The 23,474-nt window shown below is 43.5% G+C and overlaps 1 protein-coding gene across 1 annotated transcript in view; it reads left to right on the forward strand.

Annotated features, from left to right (window-relative positions):
* Positions 1-23,474, forward strand: part of GALNT9 (polypeptide N-acetylgalactosaminyltransferase 9) — a 2,692,403-nt gene that overhangs the window by 1,963,650 nt on the left and 705,279 nt on the right. The gene's annotated exons all lie outside the window — the stretch shown is intronic.

A 23,474-nucleotide genomic window follows, 5' to 3' on the forward strand; every position in this document is an offset into this window, starting at 1 on the left:
AGCAAACTTCACGTGGGGGGAAGTTTCAAAGCCCCATGCTAAAGGATAGCGCTGTCCAAGCTGCAAATTCCTTTACTAATGCACTCTATGGGCATCTACAAGAATGCATGGATCATGCTATCCCAAACAAAACCAAGACTCACTCCTCCAAGAAAAGGAAACCAGTCTGGTGGCCCCCTGTCATAAACAAGCTATACAATAGAAGGAGGAAACTAGTACAGAAAAGAGTAAAATCTCAAGAAGGGAAGACATCCCTGATCAGTATCAGCAAGAAACTACGTTCCCTCATAAAATCATTCAAGGCTATCTTCGAAAGAAAAATTGCCATGGACTCCAAAGATAACCACAAGGCATTATTTAGCTATGTCAAGAATCTAAGTGGCAATTCTCAGATTTGCTCGGAGTTAGTACAGAATGGCACAAAATACACTGAACCGACTGATATAGCCAACATCCCGACAGACAGGTTCAGTGCAAACTTCACCCCCCTCTCAGCCCCAAAAGGGCCCATAACTATACCAGAAGAATATAGTGCCTCTGAAATCACAGACACTCAGGTTAAAACAGCCCTCTCCAAAGCCAAAAACACAGCATCAATGGGACTGGACGGTGTCCCAGGCTGCGTCCTACATGAGCTCAAAGATGAACTAATCCCTCACCTAAACATACTGTTTAAACTCAGCCTCTCCACAGGCTATGTGCCCACAGAGTGGTGCACAGCAACAGTTATTCCACTCCACAAAGGTGGAGCCACAATGGACCCTGGGAACTATCGCCCTATAAGCCTGACTAGCTTGGTCTGCAAAGCTATGGAGTGCATCATCATGGATCTCATTAACAGAGACATTGGAAACCTCCAAACACTGAACCCTACCCAGTTTGGCTTTGTTAAGGGCAGATCATGCCTCCTAAACCTGGTGGACTTCTTTGAGACAGTTATCAAGGCTATAGATGAGGGAAAGGTGGTCCACACAGCCTACCTAGACCTTGCAAATGCCTTCGACACCATTCCCCTCTCAGGTATTATAGACAAGCTCACCAGCCTGAACATAAACCCCTACGTCATGAGATGGCCAACTGGCTCATGGACAGAACCCACATGGTAAGAGTTGTGGGAGCTAGGTCTGACTCTAAACCAGTTACAAGTGGCATTCCCCAGGGCTCAGTTCTAGGACCCCTCCTGTTTGGCATATACTTCTCAGAGGTACAGGCAAGCACAGGAGGACTATGGCTGACCAAGTTCACAGACAACTGCAAACTAGGGGCTATAATTGACTCTCTGGCTGACACAGACATCCTCCAAAAGGGTCTCACTGAGACAGATACCTGGTGTCAAAACCATGGCCTCAAGCCTAATGCCAAAAAGTGCATAGTCATTCCCTTTGGAAAAGACAAAGTACCCAAAAACTACCACATAGGTGGTAGCCCCCTAAATACAGAAGATGTAATAAGGGATCTGAGGAACCAAGTAGATAGTAACCTCTCCTTTGATAATCACATTGCCAAAGTGGTTAGAAAATCCTTCTGTGTGGCCCACCTAATTACAAAAGTGTTTGCATCCAGATCAAAAAAGGTCATTGGGCCTCTCTCTGCATCACTCATCAGACCCATCATAGAGTACAATGCCCCATTTGGGATGTACCTTACAAGACACCTGCAACAACTGGAAAGACCACAGAAGTACCTCACCAAGAGGATCACTGGCCTCAAACAAATGCCCTATGCAGCTCGACTGAAGAAACTCCAGCTGTTGTTGCATACCGCCTACTCAGAGGTGATCTCTGCCTGACATACAAGGCCATGTCCAACCTAGAATTGATGGACATGCTCCCCCTAAAAAAAACCATATCCCCTTGAGCCACATGCTCCAGGGATCTAAACCTCACCACAACAATAAATAGGACATGCTGGAGGGATAGATTCCTGTCCCCGAGACTTCCCATGCTCTGGAACAAGATTCCAATCTACATTAGGCAGAGCTCCTCGCTGACCCTCTTCAAGAGAAACCTTGATGAGTGGATGGAAAAACAGAAAGTTTACCCCAGGGATCACTTTAATGACTCTGCTGGACAGAGGCACAGGGAACTAATCTAAGGGGACGGCGAAAGCCAACACATTCTGGCTAGGCTTATAAATGTCTTCGGCAGATAGCCTAGTACCTACCTATGAACCTATGACCCTAAACTCAAATTTCTTTCATTACTTTATTTCATTCCTCTGTGATTTGCCAAAAAACTACATATTTTATGAGGAACAGACCAAAAATATGAGACAAACATTTGAGCATTCTGCAAAATTCTGGGCAGCTGAGAGGTTGAGAGGTATGGCAAGGTGAATGTGTGTGTATGTGTGAGTGCATGTGTGCATGTGTGCATCCACATGTATATTTTGGTTGAAAGACCATGGCCATGCTCAAGGTATGCTTTTTGCGCAGTGTGAAAACAGGGTGTTCCACATTTTGACTGTTTGTCACACATTGCTGTGGTCTGTGTTCCGCATTGGCCTCTTAGTAGGTTGACACCTATGTGTGTATTTTTAGTTTGACTGTTGGGCAGGCACCAAACAAAAGGGGTATAATGTGCGACAGGTGTGGCACTACTGCGTCAATGATATACACTTGGGGGAACATGACAGATGGCAGATCAGTGTCTTCAGGCAAGAAGCAGCACTGAATTTAATGAGAGATAACTGATGTGTACACAATAACCAACCACTCAATAGTGGATTCAGATTTGCGTGCCTCTAATCCTAGTGAAAATTCTGGAAAGGAGCCAGGGACTTTGTGTAGAAAGAAAAGGCCACAGAAATGTGTAAGAAAAGCCTGCTTTTCTGAAGAAGGAACTATAACCTCTCTGAACAAGATATATCCTCCTCCCACAAGAAAGCTAGATGAATTCTGCAAGCTACTTCAGGTGTTTTGCAGTATGTTGCTGTACGGCTGTTGAAGGGATATAGGCATTTGAAGGAATGAGGAGCTTTCCTAATTTTACTTGGGTAATGTGCTTGCAATACTGCTTTAAAGAGGTGTAGCTTGGGTGAGGTCAAGGGTGCAACTGCCTTCGTGCAAAGTGTTAAGGTGTGCGATTAACATATCCCAGTCAATGGATTAGCAGCATTTTCTGAACGCTGGTCTTGAATTTGGGGTCAGAACTGAAACACTTTAGAACTTGCTTTTTCATTTAATTTCTGGCATTCAGAAAAGAATGTCAGTATTGCATTTGTGGTCAGACTTCAGAAATTAAGATCTGTAGCACTCCCTGTGTTGTGACTTAAACCATAGCAAATTTGCTATAAATTAAACAGTTTGAAAGGATAGGGTTTTTTGGTGGAAGATACTAGATTGGCTGTTAGCACCAGCCACCAGGCACAAGAATGGCTAACTACACCTCTGATGTTATACTTATTTTGCTCTGAAAAATCTTGATGAGAAAAAATTATAAATGTTACTACTTGCTTTTGTAGTGAAGCAACTCGTTTCCTGTTTATATTTGAACTAATTTAATTTGTTATCAGCAAAACTTAATTTTGCTGTGAAATCTAAAATGTCTTTCTAATTTGTGTATTAAAACATCAAGAAGTATCACAGAGAGTACAAGGTGTTTCCACCCCCCCTTGTCCCCATAAACAGATTTTGTGTGTGTGTGTGTGTGTGTGTGTGTGTGTGTGTGTGTGTGTGTGTGTGTGTGTGTGTGTATATATATATATATATATATATATATATATATATAGATATATTGTTTGTTTGTGACTTTTGGCTTTTCCCAGTTAGGGGTGCCACAGCGAACTCGTCCGCTAATGATTGGCAGTAGAGTTTTATGTGCTGGCTTGCCGGGCCTAACACACAACCTTCAACAAAGGAACGCCCATTCACGCATGTCGCCACACAGAAGAAGCTCTAACTGAGAATCGAATGGGCAACGTCTAACTGTGAGGCGACAATGCTACCGCAGCACCAACACCGCAGTATATACCAACACAATAACTAATAAGAGAACAGCCCCAGATGTTACAACAATAGTCCTTCCTTATAGTAATAATGTTAATAGAATACAAAAGGCCATTGCAGATAATTGGCATATACCTTTGGTAGATGAGCACACAAGAAACATGATAGGCGATTATCCGGTTTATACCTACAGGAATTGCAGAAACTTGAAACAGTTATGTTATAGTAGTAGTAAGGGTGATATCTGTAAAAGAATAAATTTGAATGTTTTTAATGGTACCAAGAAATGTGGTACTTGTCCACAATGCGTTTACATTGACGAATCTAGATTTTTCAAGCACCCAGACACTGGTCGTTTATGGGAGCTGAGGAATAGTGGAACTTGTACCACTAAAAATATTGTATATGTTGCCCATTGTACTGTTTGTTTTTATTTTTATGTAGGCAAAACGAACAGATGACTTAGAGAACGTATTAGGGACCACGTCTACAGTATTCGTAGACAAGAAGGATATAATGCCATAGCTAAGCATGTTCTGTCTATGGGTACTGACCACATTTTTCTATTCCAAATCTTACACATACAATATGATAATATATGTGTAGGGAATATTGTGAATGATACTGAGAGCGCAGAAACTAAATGGATACTTAGACTAGCAGCACATAGAGGACATGGGTTGAATGATGTAGTATCACTCAAACCCATATCAAATGCTAGGAAACTTAGATAGTTTGTAACATTACAATAGTTATGAATAATACATATTTTAGAGTTTTTTTAGATTCATTTAGTTTATTAGTATGGATTTTATATATAAAAATGTTTTTTTCTGTTTATATGGCAGATATTTAAATTATACGTTTGAATGCATTGTAGCTTTAACAACAATATGCATTTGGTTTTAATTAATTAATTGATTGATTGAGAGCTGGCTTTATGCCTATATAGTGTTCTAGGATTTTTGAAATGTAACGTCTGATGAAGCGGAATGTATGGTCCGTGAAAGCGCTAACGCTTTAATAAATTTGTGATCTGTTTTAAAGAAGATATCACTCGTTTATTCAACAATAGTTGTTTTGTTTGGAATATCGCTTTCCTTCTGGGACTTTTTATACCATATAAATATATATATAGTTTAATTTATTATTACTTATACTCCATGTTGAGAAACATTAAATAAATACTTGCTTGAAAACTAGCTAGATGTGCAACTTGAAAATGAGTAAGGATTTGCTAGATGTTTGATCTAGTCAGTATGACGAAACAAGAAGTCAGCAGCATCATAGAAAATAACTGTAACAACCTTCATCTAGGTCAGCTGGGGAATATTGTCAGTGTACAGAGAATTCTGCCTGCAAAGCTATAAGAAGTGCAGAGTGGCCAGCTTATATAGGGTGTCACTAAATAGAAAAGTGTTTCTGGTTTACTAAAACTGTTACCTATCTGTTACTTTCTCCTTCTCTGGTCCCTTTCCCCTTTTCTGTATTTTACATGAAATAATCACCCCCTCTTAAGCTGCCTCAGAACCAGTACTATCATCAATACTTTTCAAAGTTCCAAATGGACAAGCAACAAGCATGAAGGCCTAAGATTTTCTGCCATGAGATTCGTTGAGTTAGATCAAGTTTGCAGTTGTGAAAGAACATTTTAGATTGCAGGGAATTTGAATGTAGAATCAGTTGAAATAGTTTTCTGTTTTGAAGATTCTCTTCCTTTGCTGGAATATATTTGACATAATAATATTTCTTCTGAAGCACATAACTAACACAGAATAGCAGTCCTGATTGTAAGTGCATGTGTTTGGTTCCGTGGTTATCTAGACTGGAAGTAAGATTTTACTACAGATGTGTTGTTTTAGTCTGATGTCTGTACATATAGCTTGGTGACCTGTAACATGCCTAATCCTGTATACAGATCTGCGACAACAAGCTGATGTTGACAACTAGGTTCATAGATGTGTACTAGGCTAATGGCCCTGGAGTCTTTACAAGCCTAGCCCATAGAATTACCCTGGCATCATATCACCCAACCTTAGTTCCTAGTGCCTCTGTCAAGTAGAGCCACTGGAGTGATCCCCGGGGTCAATTTTCTATTTCCCATCCACTCATCAAGATTTCTCTTGAAGAGGGCCAGTGAGGTATTTTTTTTCCCTACAAACACACTTTTACATTTGCCAGAACTGAGACTAGAACCCCTACCTAAATAGTTATTTGTACTATAGTGTTAGACAACTATCGCATGCACCACAGAGCTTACAAAGATAACCTCCTTCAAGCCAGAATTGAACCGGCGACCTAAGGATGACTTGGGAAATCACGAGAAATCACTGCAGTCCTCCACTCCACCAGCTAAGCTATCGAAGGGATACAAAGGAATTTTCAGGAAGAGCAGCCTTGTTAAAGAATAAGGTTACTTACTGACAGACCCTGAAACAGCACATGATGGGCGCAGTTATTAGATCTGCATTTTGAATAAACAAGATTAATATGGAAAAGCAAAATTTTAACCACCAAAGCTATCTCCATAACAATTTTAAGGGGAAAAGGTGGAGTGACTTGAATAGCTAATGGTTGGATACAGCAGTAAGGTACAATATAGCATTGTGTATTTAGTAACAGAAGTATCAGTTGTGAACTCAGGTTAATTATGGAATTTAGTCACACAAAATCAAAACTGTGGGCCTGATTTACGAAAGCTTGCACGGAGTGCAAGAAGAGTGTAGGAGCTCACGGAGGCAATATGTCAGCCGTGCGATCCAGGTACAGCCAGCAGGGGCGTGCACGAGAGCTGCTAAAGCTACTCTTGCACGGACAGCATCATGGTATGCAAATTACATCATTTGCTGCTGAAAGCTATGCAAATGAGGTAAATTTGCAATCCAGGGAACACTAACCTGTCCATGGAAGATTAGTGTTATCTGCAGAAATGTACTTCGTTGGTAACAGAGTACCATTCTGCAAATAGCTAAACGGAGCTATGACAGCTCCAAATAAAGGATGCATACAGTTGAGGAAGCATGTCAATGGCCAAATATAAGGCCATTGGCATTTATAAATCTTTAAAATTATTAAAATCTAACTTTGTTTTTCCCCGATCTCTGATGTTTAAGCATAGCGCAGCACCGCACAAATGTGCGGCACTTTAAAAAACAAGAAAATAATTTAAAAATAGCCAAAAATAGGCATTTTCACTAAAAAGCTTATCCTGCCATGCAGGTGAATGGCAGGCTGAAGACAACATGGCCACTGAGTACTGGTTGCTAAGGGGGGGAAGCTCAGTGTGAGAGATGTAACCATGCATTAGTAGGCAATCCTATGCAAATGAGGATAAGGATAGCGAATCCCAATTTTCCCCAGCATGTGAGCCATGTCCCAAGAGTGTAAGTGTGGGAGTAGTTGTGTAGTAGAGTAGAATATAGGTAACATCATGAGGGGGTGTGTCAGAAAGGCTGTAAGCTTATTGGAGCACAGTGTCTTGTGTTTGCTCTGAGTTGCTCAGGATTGCAAGAGGCGTGTCTACAGTTGTCCTTTTTGAAAACCAGAAACCAAAGGTGCACACCGTGAAAATATCTGAAATTTTTTGCAAACGTGCACACAGCATGTGCACGTGTGTGTGCTCGTTTTTGCTGCGCTACCCTGGGCATAAACAGAAAGGGAAAAGGAAGGAAAAGAAGTAGTAGGAAGTTAACCAAGGAGAACTAGCAGAGCTGCTAGGTGAAATATATCAGAATCAGCCAATTACACAGGTAGCAGACTAGCCCAGTCCAGCCCAGCACTTTAAACTCTGCAAACAGCATTCTTCCCTGTTTTTTCCCAAGAACTCTTCAACACTGCAGTATACAAAGAGGGAAAGCTTAAAAATGTTAAAGTCAGACAAAATGTTAGGGGCTGCTCTTGCTATCATAAACCAACATGTACAAGGTGCTGAGGGTGTTGATGTTGTGAATGCTGCTTAGCAACCCACAGTGAGGAGACGGAGAAGAGTGTACAGACCCAGGGTGACCTACCAGGGGCTACATGAGCTGGAGATAATGGAGTGCTATAGGGTGGACAGAGACCTCCTGCAGCAAATTGTTGAGCTGTGCCGGCCACGCCTCACACACAGAACCAACAGAGGGGAACCCATCCCAGTTGATACCAAAGTATGTGTTGGCCTAAGAATACTAGCTACAGGTACCTTCCAGAGACCAACTGGTGATATGATGGGGATTTCACAGGCATCAGCATCCAGGGTACTCCACCAGTTCCTGGATGCCATGTCAGCACATGTCAGTGAGCACATATATTTCCCCAATTCCCGTGAGGCATTGGCCAACAATATGCATCTTTTCCACCAAATAGCAGAATACCCTGAGGTAGTGGGTGCAATAGACTGCATGCACATACACATCAAAGCACCACCTGGTGAGCGGGGTAGGGTCTACATCAACTCCAAGGGCTTACCCTCCATCAACTGCCAGGTCATGTGCGATGCCCCGGGCATAATAATGAATGTTTGTCCTGGCTGCCCTGGCATCTGGCATCTGACGCAGCTGTACCAGAGAGTTGCCAATGGGGACATCCCTGATGGTCACCTAGTGGGGGATGCTGGATACACACTGGAGCCATGGCTGATGACACCCATCAGAAATGCACACACATCTGAACAAGAACTCCATAATGAGGCACACGCACAAACAAGAAACATAATTGAGCGTGTGTTTGAGATGCTCAAATCACGGTTCCGGTGCCTGGACACATCTGGTGGAGCCTTGCAGTACTCACCAACTACATGTACCCAAATTGTCATGGTATGTGCCATGCTACACAATATGATCCTACGGAAACAGCTGCAGCAGGAACAACATGGGGCAGGGCCAAACAGCCCCCCACCATTGCCAAGACCTGCAAAGGCACAGTGTGACTCAGAGGACGAGGAACCTGAGCCTGCCCCAGTAGGCAGAAGGAGGCATACCCAGCATGCCCTGGCCTTGACAAAGAGGCAACGCATAGCACATACACTGACTCAGTAGGAACCCTTGAAATGACAACTCTCTCTGACTCACACATACAGTAAAAGGGATGCCGAACTTGACACTACCTGTTTTCAAACATGTATAGGGAGTGTAATATGTGCATCTGACATAGGCAGCCCTGTAGCACCACCTGAGGCATGAGTCCCTATTTTAAGCAATATAAAGCACTGCTAAGCAAATTTTACCAGTATTGAGCATATTTAAATACAATTGCGCATAGCTGCGCACCATGCTAACCAGCGCAACGTCGGGCAAAGTTGAGCAATGTTGGGCAATGTTGGAGCAAAGTCGGGCAAAGTCGAGCAAAGTTGGGTAAACACACTCACACCTGCTTTACTGTTCCTTAACCTGCCAGGTCTGCCCATCAGGAAAATAAAAAGCAGTGACAGGGCTCGAACTGAGGATACTGTGCACTATAGTCACAGTCCTAAACCACTAAGCCATGACAGCATTTCACTGGCACAGGCACAACTTAAGTCACTCACACATACCAGTTGGGGGGGGGTCACATACCTAACAGTCACAGCCAGCAGGGCAATTGTAGACAAACGCAAACACAATCAAATGCTGTATCATGCCCTCTGAAGAGGCATATGAGTAACCTCCCACAAGGCCTATGCAGACAGATAACAGCAGGCCAGGCAGTGTGATGTGGGTTGGGTAGGCTATGAAGTCACAAACTAATATGCGTGTAATTGGAAGCTAAGTCTGTAGTACAGTGGTATGCTTCAAGCCAGTACGATAGGCAACAGTACAGACTGAAATGGAGTACCTGACATAGCAGTGCAGACCTAGCAAATGTGTATAAGTGTCAGGTGTACCCCTCATCCTGTGTACACCCACAGTAACAATCAGGTGTGCCCCCCCAGGCAGTTGCAGTTCTTACTTCAGACACTTGTCACTATTCACCAATCCTGCCTTGCGCACACAGTGATATGAAAACAGACCCATATAATATATTGGACCCCTGTCATAACCAAACTATGTACTACAAGTACTTAAGTTGTTCAAAGAAAGTGAAAATGCAAAGAAGATCAATAAATCTCCGATCAGTATCATCAAGAAACAATGAGCACTCCTAACATTATCCAAGCCATGTTCTGCCAAAAATATTGCCAAAGAGTCCATAGAGAACCATGAAGCTTTCTTTCGATATGTCATAAATATCATATAAGTTCTGAGTCAGTGCAAAGTGTAAATGAATACATGTACATGACTGACATTGCCAACATCTTGTCAGATAGGTTTATACATATTTACCCCCTCTCACTGACAAAAGGGCCCATTGCCATACCTGGAGATTGTGAAAACCCAGAAATCACATATACAATGGTTAAACAGCTTTATCCAATCCTAAAAACACGGCATCTATGGGATGACATGGTTTCCCTGGCTGTGTCATATGTGAACTCCAAAACAAACAGACCCTGCACCTGAACAGTCTGTTGAGACTCACCCTCTGTATAGGATATGAAACTGTTGATAGGGTTACAGCAATGTTTGGCACACTCCACAAGTGTTGGTGCACAACAGACCATGGGAACTATAGTCTTATAAGCCTAATAAGCCTGATCTGCAAGGCCATGGAGTCCATCATTATGAAACTCATAAACAGAGCTATTGGGAGCCTACAAACACCCACCCTTACCCATTTTGGTTTGGTCAGGGGCAGATTATGGTTCCTAAACCTGCTAGACAGTTTTCAAGACAGTCACCCAGGACATACATCAATTAAATAAGCTCCACACAGCCTACATAGACCTTGAAAAGCCCTTTTCCAAATTCCCACACACATGTTGTATCCACAAAATCAACAACCTGTGCATAAACACGTATGTCATCTGATGGATTGCCAACTGGGACACAGATAGATCCCACAAGGTAAGAATTGTGGTCTCCTTTTCAAGCTGGTAACAACTGCTGTCCCCCATGGTTCAGTCCTGGGACCCCTCCTGTCTGGTGTATACTTTTCAGAAATACAGTCAAACACACGAGGGCTATGTTTAGCAAAGTTTGTGGATGACTGCATAAAGGTTGTCATAATCGATGTTTGGGACAACAGAGACATCCTTAAAAAGGGTCTCAGTCAGACAGATGTGGTGTCAAAATTATGGCCTCGAGCTACAGTCATACAAATACCACATAGGTGCCAACACCCTAAATATGAAGGTAATAATAAGGGATCTATGGACACATGTGGATAGTCATCTCTACTTCCAGAACCACATTCACAAAGTGGTTAAAAAATCATGCTATGTGTTCCCACAAATTGCCAAGGTCTTTGCATGTAGGTCAAAGGAGGTTCCCTCTACTCATCAGTCATCAGACCCATCAGAGAGTATCACGGCACACTTGTGATGAATCTGACTAGGCACCTTCAGAAGCTGGAAAGACCACTGAAGTACTTCAACAAGAGGATTACTGACCTCAAGCAGTTGTCCCATGCAACAAGACTGAATTTAACTCAATCTGTACTCTGTTGCATACTGTCTACTCAGGTGATCTCTGCCCAACAGACAGGTCCATGTCCAATGCAGAACTGATGTACATGCGCTATCTGAAGTAAACCCAAGCTCACTGTGCTACATGCTCAAGGGATATCATCATCACAACAATAAATAGAACATGTTGGAGGGATATATTACTAACTCACAGACTTCCCTTGCTTTGGAACAGGCTCCCAACCTATATTAAGCTGAGTTCCTAACTGACACTCTTCCAAAGGAGCCTTGATGTGTGTATGTGAAACTGAACTGTCACCCCATGGATCACTTCATCAGCTGTACTGCACAGAGGCCTAGGGAACGAACCACATGTGTGGTGATAGCTGCACACTCTGGCCATACTAATATATGCCTTCATGCAGATAGCCTATTACCTACCTATGTAATTATATATATATATAGAGAGAGTGTGTACATCTGCAGGCTGAGACTTCTGGCAATGAATAGCATTTAGCTCACTTTGTGGTTATTTGTGTTGGTTACAGGGTTTGGTTTGTCCTGAGTGACCGGTGTTCCACACCTGAAGTCAACGCCTCATTGGTCCACTATGACCATAAGCTAATTACCCTACATATCCACATTCTGGTCCCACCCCCCATTAAGGAAGCCATGTTAAAAAATATCTCCAAAGACAACTTCATGTTTCTTAAGACAGAAGTGGCGAACTTCAGGACACCCATGCAGATGGACAATACAGTTATGACTACTGAATCCTACACAATTGCACTTTATAAGCACTTACATGAGTGCATGGATCGTGCTATCCCAAACAGAATCAAGACACTATCCTCCAAGAAAAGGAAGCTAATCTGGTGGTCCCCTGCCATAAACAAACTGCACAACAGAAGGAAGAAACTGTTGCAAAAGAGGGTAAAACCCATGAGTGGAGGAGCTCCCTGGTCAGCCTCAGTAAGAAGCTGCGATCCCTGATAAAATCCTCCAAAGCTAGTTATGAAAACAAAATCACCACTGATTCTAAAGACAAACACAAAGCATTCTATAGCTATGTCAAGAATCACAATGGCAACACTCAGATCTGCTCTGAGTTACAGCACAATGGCACTAAATATACAGACCCAACTGATATTGCCAACATCCTGGCAGATAGGATCAGTACTAACTTTACCCCCCTCTCACCCATGAAAGAGCCCATCTCTATACCGGAAGAATACAAAGTTGCTGTAATTACAGCTGCACAGGTAAAAACCACTCTCCAAAGCCAGGAACACAGCATTCATGGGACCAGATAACATCGCAGGCTGCATTCTATACGAACTACAGAACGAACTGGCACCACACCTAAGTACCATATTCAATCATAGCCTCACCTCAGGCTTTGTGCCTGCTGAATGGCGCACAGCGACGGTTATCCCACTACACAAGGAGGGAGCCACCATGGACCCCGGGAACTAGTGCCCCATTAGCCTGATGAGCCTGGTCTGCAAGACTATGGAACGTATCATCATGGAACTTATAAACAAAGACAATGGTAATCTCCAAACTCTGGACCACAACCATTTCGGGTTTATAAAAGGAAGATCATGTCTCCTAAACCTGATAGACTTCTTCGAAGCAGTCACCAAACCGTAGACAAGGGTAAGGTGGTGCACACAGCCTATCTAGATCTTTGCAACGCTTTCAACACCATCCCCCACTCTGGAATTATAGATAAGCTTACTAAACTAGGTATAAATCTCTATGTCACAAGATGGGTTGCCAACTGGCTCACTGACAGAACCCTCATTGTGAAAGTAGCAGACTACAAGTCCGACTTCAGATCAGTGACAAGTGGAGTACCACAGGGTTCAGTCCTGTGTGCTGTCCTGTTTGGTATCTACTTCCCTGAAGTACAGGCTAACCCAGAAGGTCTTTGGCTAATTAAGTTCCCAGATGACTGCAAACTAGGAGCCATAATCGAAACTACTAATGATGTGGACATCTACAAAAGGGCCTCACTGAGACAGATGCCTAGTGTCAAAGCCATGGCCTCAAGCTCTATGCCAAAAAGTGCATTGTCATCCCCTTTGGTAAAAACTCTGTACCCATGAACTACAACATAGGTAGTAGTATACTTAACACTGAAAGCGTGATAAGAGACCTTGGGACACAGGTGGTCTGTAGACTCTCCTTTGATAATCACATCACCACAGTAGTCAGGAAATCCTTCTATGTGGCACACCTCATCACAAAAGGTTTCTCATGCAGAAAAAAAGAGGTCATTGTTCCCCTCTACTCATCACTCATTAGATCCATTATAGAGTACAAAGCCCCTTTTGGTATGTACCTCACAAGACATCTACAACAACTGGAAAGCCCGCAGAAATACCTCCCAAAGAGGATTAGCGGCCTGAAATACATGCCCTACACAGACTGTCTCAAAGCACTCCAGCTTTACTCTGTCCCATATCGCCTACTCAGAGGTGATCTCTGCCTAACATACAAAGCTCTGTCAAACACAGAGCTGTTAGACATGCTCCACTTAAAGAAATCCCAATCTCTCCGAGCTTCGGCCCTAAAACCCGGACCAAAATACAAAAGGAGGGGGTGTATCCATTTTCATAAAGGATACCCACACCTCCAGGTTAGTGGCACAGCACGAGGCCTCGGAGACCATCCAAGTGCAACTAACAGTGGGCAAAGCTGCTTATCAGATTGTAGCCTGCTACAGATCACCTACCTTGTCTCAGTACCCTCACTCAGCATTCCTGAGAACACTGGAAAATATAAAGGTCCTACCAAACACCATAATATTAGGAGATTTCAATTACCCAAACAATGACTGGGAGAATTACTCAAGTACAAACTCCTTTGCCCAGTGCTTCCTAGAGTTTATAAACTCAAACGCCCTGGAACAGCTAGTCACCATACTGGACCTGATAATCACCAACATGTGGGATCAGTGTTCTACACCAGAGGTAAACCCCTTGCTGATAAGATCAGATCATAAAGTAATCACACTGGACATCCACATCCCGACCCCACCCCAGTCAAGGAAACCACTGTGAAAACTTTTCAAAAGCAAACTTCACACTTCTCAAGTCCGAAGTGGAAAGTTTCAAAGCCCCCTTGCTACAGGATAATGCTATCCAATCCACAGAATCCTTTACAAGTGCATTATATGAGCATCTACGGGGATGCATGGATTGAGCCATCCCGACTAAAACCAAGACTCACTGCTCCATAAAGAGGAAACCAGTCTGGTGGTCCTTGGTCATAAATAAGCTATACAACAGAAGGAGGAAACTACTACATGATAGAGCAAAATTCCAAAAAGGAAAGGCATCACTGATCATTATTAGCAAGAAACTACAATCGCTCATAAAATCATCCAAGTCCAGTTTCTAAAGAAAAATTGCCAAGGAATCTAAAGATAACCACAAAGCCTTCTTTAGCTATATCAAACATTTAGGTGGCAACTCTCAGATATGCTTTGAGCTACTGCAAAATGGCAAAAAATACACTGGACCAACTGACCTGGCAGACATGTTTAGTGCAAATTTCACCCCCCCCCCTCACCCCCAAAAGGGCCTGTGTCCATCCCAGAAAAATGCAGAGCCCCAGACATCATGGGCATGCAGGTAAAAACAGCCCTCTCCAAAGCTAAGAACACAGCATCAATGGGACCGGATGGTGTCCCAGGCTGTGTCTTACATGAGCTCCAAAAGGAACTAAACCTTCTCCTAAATTCATTGTTCAGACTCAGCCTTACCACAGGCTATGTACCCAAAGAATGGAGTACAGCAACAGTCATCCCGCTCCACAAAGGTGGTGCCACAACAGAACCTGGGAACTATCGCCCTATAAGCCTGACCAGCTTGGTCTGCAAAGCTATGGAGCAAATTATCATGGAACTCATAAACAGAGACATTGGGAACCTCCAGACACCGGACCCTACCCAATTTGGCTTTGTTAAAGGCAGATCCTGCCTCCTAAACCTAGTTGACTTCTTTGAAACAGTTACCAAGGCCATAGATGAAGGGAAGGTAGTCCACACAGCCTACCTGGACCTCACTAATGCCTTTGACACCATTCCCCACTCTGGCGTCATAGACAAGCTTACCAGCTTGAACATTAACCCCTATGTCATGAGATGGGTGGCCAACTGGCTCATGGATAGAACACACATGGTCAGAGTTGCGGGTGTCATGTCCGACTCTAACCCAGTCACAAGTGGCATCTCACAGGTCTCAGTCCTGGGACCCCTCCTGTTCAGTATATACTTCTCTGAGGTACAGGCAAGCACGGGAGGACTATGGCTGATCAAGTTCGCTGATGACTGCAAACTGGTGGCCATAATTGACTCTCTGGCTGACACAGACATCCTCCAGAAGACTCTTACAGAGACAGATACCTGGTGTCAAAACCATGGCCACATAGGTTCATAGCTTCATAGGTCAAGCTGAATGCCAAAAAATGCATAGTCATCCCCTTTGGAAAAAACAAAGTGCCCACAAAATACCACATAGGTGGTAATCCACTAGGTACGGAAAATGTAATTAGGGACCTGGGGACCCAGGTAGATAGTAACCTCTCCTTTGATAATCACATTGCCAAAGTGGTTAGCTATTCCTTCTATGTAGCCCACCTAATCACGAAAGGGCTCATCTCTAGATTAAGAGAGGTCATTGTGCCCCTCTAGTCATCACTCATTAGGCCCATAATAGAGTACAATGCCCCATTTGGTATGTACCTTAATTGGCACATGCAACAGCTGGTAAGACCACAGAAGTACCTCACCAAGAGGATCATGGGCCTCAAAGAGATGCCCTATGCAGCTCGACTAAAGAAACTCCAGCTCTACTTGGTTGCTTACTGCTTGCTCAGAGGTGATCTATGCCTGACATATAAGGCCATGTCCAACCCGGAATTAATGGGCATGCTCCACCTCAAGAAAAACAAATCTCTTAGAGCCACACGCTCCAGTGAATTAAACCTCAGCAAAGTAATAAACAGGACATGCTGGAGGGATAGATTCCTGTCCCAGAGACTTCTGTCGCTCTGGAATAGAATACAGTTGATGTTAGGCAGAGCCCCTTGCAGATTCTCTTCAAGAGGAATCTTGATGAGTGGATGGGAAATTGTAAATTTACCCCTGGGATCACAGTGACCCTGCTAGACAGAGTCCCAGGAAACTAATTTAAAAGGGAGGCGAAAGCCAACACATTCTTGCTAGGCTTACAAATGCCCTTGGGCAGATGGCCTAGTACCTACCTATGAACCTATGAACCTACACGCTTTAGGGACCTAAACCTTGTCACCACAATAAACAGAACATGCCAGAGGGATAGATTCCTGTCCCAAAGACTTCACATACTCCAGAATAAACTACCTATCTATATCAAACAAAGCTCCTCATTAGCACTCTTCAAGAAAAATCTTGATGATTAGATGGGAAATAGGAAATTCACCATGGGGATCACTTCTGTGTCTCTGCTCGACAGTGGCACAGGAAAATACATTTCTTGTGTGGCAAAAGCCAGGGTACCTTTTTGGCTGGGCTTGTATAGGCCCCAGTGCCGATAGCCTAGTACCTACCTATGAACCTATGAACCTTTGAGCCTTGCCTAAAAAAGGTAATATAGGCACAGCAAGAGCTTTGGCCAGTACTCAGAAGCATAGGAGTGACAGGTGCAAACCATCTGTAGCGAAGCAACAAGGCTTGTCTATCATGTCATCACAGGCAAACAGAGACTAGATCCCCTTTGAATGACACCAGAAGCTCAGTCAATTGTTGAAGTTTATCATCTTTCTGTTATATTGCAGTATCATGTAGGTGAAGGTAAGATGCTACTCAAGGTTTGACCCTGTGTGTGCCAGTATGTGGTGCATCAACCCATATATGATATGGTCATGGCCTATGCATACAATACACTCACAATACACCTAGTATGATAAGCCTGCTGAGGTTAGCAAATGTGAAAAAAAAACCTTTGTGCAAACTGTCAGCAAGTAATATCTGTATTGCACCCTGTAACTCCATATTGCTTGCTGAAGTGTAAAGACGTACTTAGTTTGGATTAAGAACACCACACTTGCCAACTGTGTGTGTGTGTGTGTGTGTGTGTGTGTGTGTGTGTGTGTGTGTGTGTGTGTGTGTGTGTGTGTGTGTGTGTGTGTGTGTGTGTGTGTGTGTGTCTGTCTGTCTGTCTCTCCCTGGGGAGAGAGCAACCTTTTTGGAGACTACTCACACCCCTTAAAATTGGTATACTCATCTTTGTTGTCTCATGACGTCACCATCCTACAAATATACCTGTGGAAAGAAGAAATCCCAGTAATGTGTATAGTGTGTCGTGTAAATGCGTACTGTTGTAGTATCATAATGTAGTTAGATAGGGGTTTAAATCCTGCACTTGCTAACTGCGAGTGTGTCTGTCTCCCTGAGAAGAAGCAACCTTTTTGGAGACTACTCACACCCCTTAAAAGTGGTATACTCATCTTTGTCAAGTCTGATGATGTCACCATCCTACAAATATACCTGTGGAAAGGCGAAATCCCAGTAATGTGTACAGCGTGTTGTATAAATGCATAACTGCTGTAGTTAACTAGGGGTTTGAATCCTGCACTTGCCAACTGTGTGTGTGTGTGTCTCCCTCGGAAGGAGCAACCTTTTTGGAGACTACTCACACCCCTTAAAAGTGGTATATTCATCTTTGTCAAGTCTGATGATGTCACCATCCTACAAATATACCTGTGGAAAGGTAAAATCCCAGTAATATGTACAGTGCATCATGTAAATGCATATTGCTATAGCATTATAATGTAGCTAGGTAGTGGTTTGAATCCTGTACTTGCCAACTGTGTGTGTGTGGCTCCCTGGGAAGAAGCAACCTTTTTGGAGATTACTCACACCCCTTAAAAGTGGTATACTCATCTTTGTCAAGTCTGATGATGTCACCATCCTACGAATAGACCTGCGGAAAAATGAAATTCCAGTAATGTGAATATCACGTTCTATACATGCATACTACTGTAGTATCATAATGTAGTAAGGTAGGGGTTTGAATCCTGCACTTGCCAACTGTGTATGAGTGTGTGTGTCTCCCTGGGAAGGAGCAACCTTTTTGGAGACTGCTCACACCCCTTAAAAGTGGTATACTCATCTTTGTCAAGTCTGATGATCTCACCATCCTACAAATATACCTGTGGAAAAGTGCAATCCCAGTAATGTGTATAGCACATCCTGTAAAAGCATACTGCTGTGGTATCATAATATAACTAGGAAACAGTTTGAATCTCACACTTGCTGTGTGTGCTCCAAGTGTGTGAAACCGCTGACCAATGTGGAGTGGTTTTTGATTTTTCTTGTGTATGACATATCACAATGACAACTGTATGTGCATCACACATGTAAGGTAGCTGTGGGGAAAATCCATATACATACATGTGACCTCAAGTATTTCATAGGTGGATACTATGCTTTCTCCATGAAAGCATCTGTTAGCCTTGCCAGAGCGTGCTGGCGCTTTCCAGACCTTAGTTTACTTCTGTATGCTTGTGACAAGCTTGGTCACTGCAGTGATCCCTGGGCTACATCTTCCATTTCACATCCACTCATCATGGTTTCTATTGAAGAGTGTGAGTGAGGGTTTATGTCTGCTTTCTCCATGAACGCATCTGTTATCTTTGCCAGAGCATGCTGGCACTTTCCATACCTTAGGTCACTTCTGTATGCTTGTGACAAGCTTAGCCACTGCAGTGATCCCTGGGCTACGTCTTCCGTTTCACATCCACTCATCACGGTTTCTGTTGAAGAGTGTGAGTGAGGGTTTATGCTTGAGGTATATTTGAAACCTATTCCAAAGCAAGCAAAGTCTGGCAAAGATGACTAATCATTATAGGTGTGCAACAACCTCTGTGGATCTGCATGCAAACCCTTTATTGCTTATGTGCTCCACAGAGGAATTTCCAAAACCCTTTGGTAATGTGATTATCAAAGGAGAGATGACTTAACACATGGCTCTATGTATACATTAGTACCTGTTCCACATTTTGGGGGCTACTTCCTATGTGGTACTCTGGGGATACTTTGTTTTCTAAAAGTGGATAACTATGCTTTCTTCGGCTTATAGCTTTACAGCATGAGTTTGACACCAGGTATCTGTCTGTATGATACCCTTTTGAAGGATGTGTGTATCATCTGGAGAATAAAGTATAGCCCACAGTATGCATTGTCATCAAACGTGCGCAGACATATCCCTACTGTGTTTGCTTGTACCTAAGAAAGCTATATGCCAAACAGGAGTGGTCCCAGGACTGAGTGCAGATGAATACCACTTGTTACTGGCATAGAATAGTACATGGAGGCTGCAAATGTTACTGTGTGTCCTACATCTGTGCGTCAATTGTCAAGCCATCATCTAACAATTGTTTATGGTCAGTCTGTTGAGGTTATGTATAATACCAGTATGTGGGATGGGTATGAATTGCTGGTGAGCTATAGCTTGGCTGTGTTAACCTCCCCTCCCTCACCTATAACCTTGTTGACAGGCTTGAAGTCTACTAGGTGTAGGAGCCATGATCTGGCCTTTATAGAACCTAAGTGGGTATGGTGCAGTGTTTGCAGGTTCATAATGTCTCTGTTAATGAGTTCCATAATGCTGTGCTCCATAGCCTTCCAGATAACATTGGTCTGGCTTATAGGGTGAGAGTTTCCAGGACCTGTTGTAGTTCTACCCTTAATCAATTTATGTTAACATTTGCACTGGGTGTGACAAGGGCAGACAGGTTTAAGAATAAGTATATTAGAGGGTCAGGCCAGGTTTGAAGGTTAGTAGACCATGCCAGATAGGCAGGATTAAGTTGGATTGTACATGTGCTGAGGAGGGATGCAGAGTATATTGTGAAATAGATGCTAAGGATGAAGCCTCCAGGTAACAGGAGAAGAAGAATGCCTAAGATGAGGTTTATGGCTGTGGTGAGAGAGGACATGCAGGTGGATGGTGTGATAGCACAAGATGCAGAGGGCAGGAAGAAATGATGTACTGTGGCGACCCCTAATGGGAGCATCCGAAAGGAGAAGAAGAAGATGTTGTAGCTTAACCCTTGTGGACTGTGAACACCATTACTGTGTGTCATTCCACAAGTATATAACCTGTATAGAGGCTGCATCTGGACAGAGCGTTTAGGTGAGTGGTGACTTCATATGTCAGTTTGTGTATGACACAGCCAGAGACACTGTCCATTACCATTGCCACTGTGGTGTGTACTTTGTTAAAGAGATGTTTTAACTAGAGTGTCTGTGAATCATCAGGTTTTACATTCTTCAGGTCTGGAAATGTAGCCCTTGTGTAATGACAGGGTGGTGAAATCCGCATTCAAACTGTCTGACAAGGAATTGGTAATATCAGTCAGATAAGTGTACTTTGTGACCATTTACATTAACTGTGACCTGATCTGAGATTTCCCCTGTAGATTATGAACAACACTGAAGAAAGCTTTAGTGTTGTCTTTGGAATCCTTGCCATTTTGTATTTTGAAGCTTGCCTTGTATGTTTATTGAAGGATTGCATTTTTCCAATGATACTAACCAGAGAAGTTATCCCTTCTTGGTATGTAACTCTTTTTTGGTACAACTTCACACCTTCTATTATATATTTAGTTTATGGCAGGGGTCCATGAGACTAATGCACTTTTACTGTATAAGTTAGAATTTCTTGTGCTTGTGATATCATGGTCCATGCAACCCTGTAGGTGGACAGTGTGCATTAATAAAGGATTATGCAGCTGGGACAGTGTTTACCTTAGTAATGCAAACCAATGACAGATAGCAACAACAACATCACCCACAGCACAGTGTCAACCCGTGTCATACACACACACATGTGTACTCACGTTCCAAAATATGTGTAGTACAATGCATATGGGCCACCAATAGAAAGTATGGAGTGTTAACACTGGCCAATACAGGGCATGTCACCCTGCCCATGTGTCCAATATGCACGTACATGCAGACAGTGCACCTCCACCATGTTCACAAATGTACACCTGCAAACCTGCGCTGCACACACCCCACACTTACTGTCCACTGTATAACACATGCTGACACAACTACACACATCAGCCAAGTGGCACATAGGCAAACAAAACACAATTGGAATAAACACTGGTGGAAACAATACAACATTGCTAACTACAGCTTTAATGCATCATGCCTGTTCAGCTACACCTCCAAGGATATCATTACACTTTACTGCTGACAACATACTACACATTCAACCATTGCTATACATTATTAAAGTCACCCTGTGTATCAGCACCATGTTAGCCTGTTCCTGCATCAATGTTACAGATGACAGGAGGTGGCACAGGTTTCATCATATGCACAGGGTGTGTTGTTGGTTTGCCAGAGGCCTACACTGAGTCATACAATCGACATGTGTGTGTGAGTTTGAGGGCCATGAGTACTGTTATGGGCCAATGTTGATGTAATTTGTGCGGGTATGTGTTTGCCCTAGGTTTCTGGTTTATGTGTATGTATCTGTATGCACACAGTTCCACCATGTGGCTGCCATATACGGGGATTTGTGAGACAGCTACAGACTGTACCTGGCAGGCTTTACAGATCACCATCTCTGGCCACGGCTACAGAACCTGTGCCTGGCAGGGGTGCTACAGACAGTATCAGGTACTAATCCAGACTGGGTACTATCCGAGGAGTTTAACATATGTCCACTGGATCCAGGTCCCTGCTGGGACTGGCCAGAGCCACGTGCATGTGGTCTTCTAGGACGGTCTATGGACAGCCCCCCCACAACATTGCTGGGGATGGTACTGGCACTATGGGAGCAACTGTGACTTGCTGGATGTCCACGGCGACCTCCAGCTGCTGATGTTGCTGGCATACATCCACATCAATGTCTCAACCATCCCGCACTGTCCTGACACATGGACATGACATTGTGGAGGACATCCAATGTCTCACCCCAACATCTATCAATGACCTCAGTGTAATTACATATGGCACCTGCTAGGTCATGGATACTGTCATTTACAGAGGTGTTATGAGCCCTCTGTGCCCTTAGTCCCTGTCTGGTGTACCGCTCCATTTGTGTCTGTGCCTCCATGACAGCCTGGAACATGCATGTGGTAGAAAGAGGTGTGGCACATCTGCCAGGGGCATGATGACCAGCAGTGCTCTGACGAGAACCCCAGGGCACCTGCCTATGTGGTACCATTCCAGACATCTGGCTATGGCCACTGTGTCCTGATACATGTGCCATAGATACCACACTGTCCTGGCCAGTGCCAGCTGTACACTGTCTCTCAGCTAAGGGCAATGGTGTTGATGGATGTACAGGCAGTATGATTGTGTGCATGGATGGGGTGGAGACTTGCGTACTGTCAATTGGTGGCCCAACAACAGACCCTGACAAACCTTCCTGTGCCTCAACACACCTATCCTCATGATCACTGTCTGTCTCAGTGACATCAGGTTCCCTGCTGTACTGAACCAGCCCCACCTCGGCACCTGTGAGAGGAAAACAGGAATCACACTTTAAGACCTGAACATGATGTCAGACCACATGCGCACATGCACACATGCACACATGCACACATGTGCACACACACACAAAAATACATTCCTCTCTAAAGCAGACACACACAACACCAGCAATCTCAGAACATACATAATAGCAGGTGATGGTGGAGTACAGTATCACAAGCAAAACAGTCATATCACACATGTCAGCATGCAGGACATGTGTTGCTCAACAGCATGCAGTGCAAGTGTAGACAGTCCTTGTTACTAACAGTATACATGGCTTTGATGCATGTGTTTTGTTATTAGGTGATGGGCCTCCCCCTGGAACACAATGCATACATGGACACAACATTGCTGTGCAGGTATTTAAAGCTCAGTAATGTACTGTGCACCATAACAAACAGGTGTACATACCATGGCTGGATGTGTATCTGTGTGTCAGATAGGTATTCAATGCTGATTACAGCCTCTGTGTCTTTAGCAAATAATTGTAGACACATTTTTAGCACATGCATGATGAGTAT

The sequence above is a fragment of the Protopterus annectens genome, chromosome 1.part0 (genome assembly GCF_019279795.1).
Source record: "Protopterus annectens isolate FY-2018-M chromosome 1.part0, PAN1.0, whole genome shotgun sequence".
NCBI lineage: Eukaryota > Metazoa > Chordata > Ceratodontiformes > Protopteridae > Protopterus > Protopterus annectens.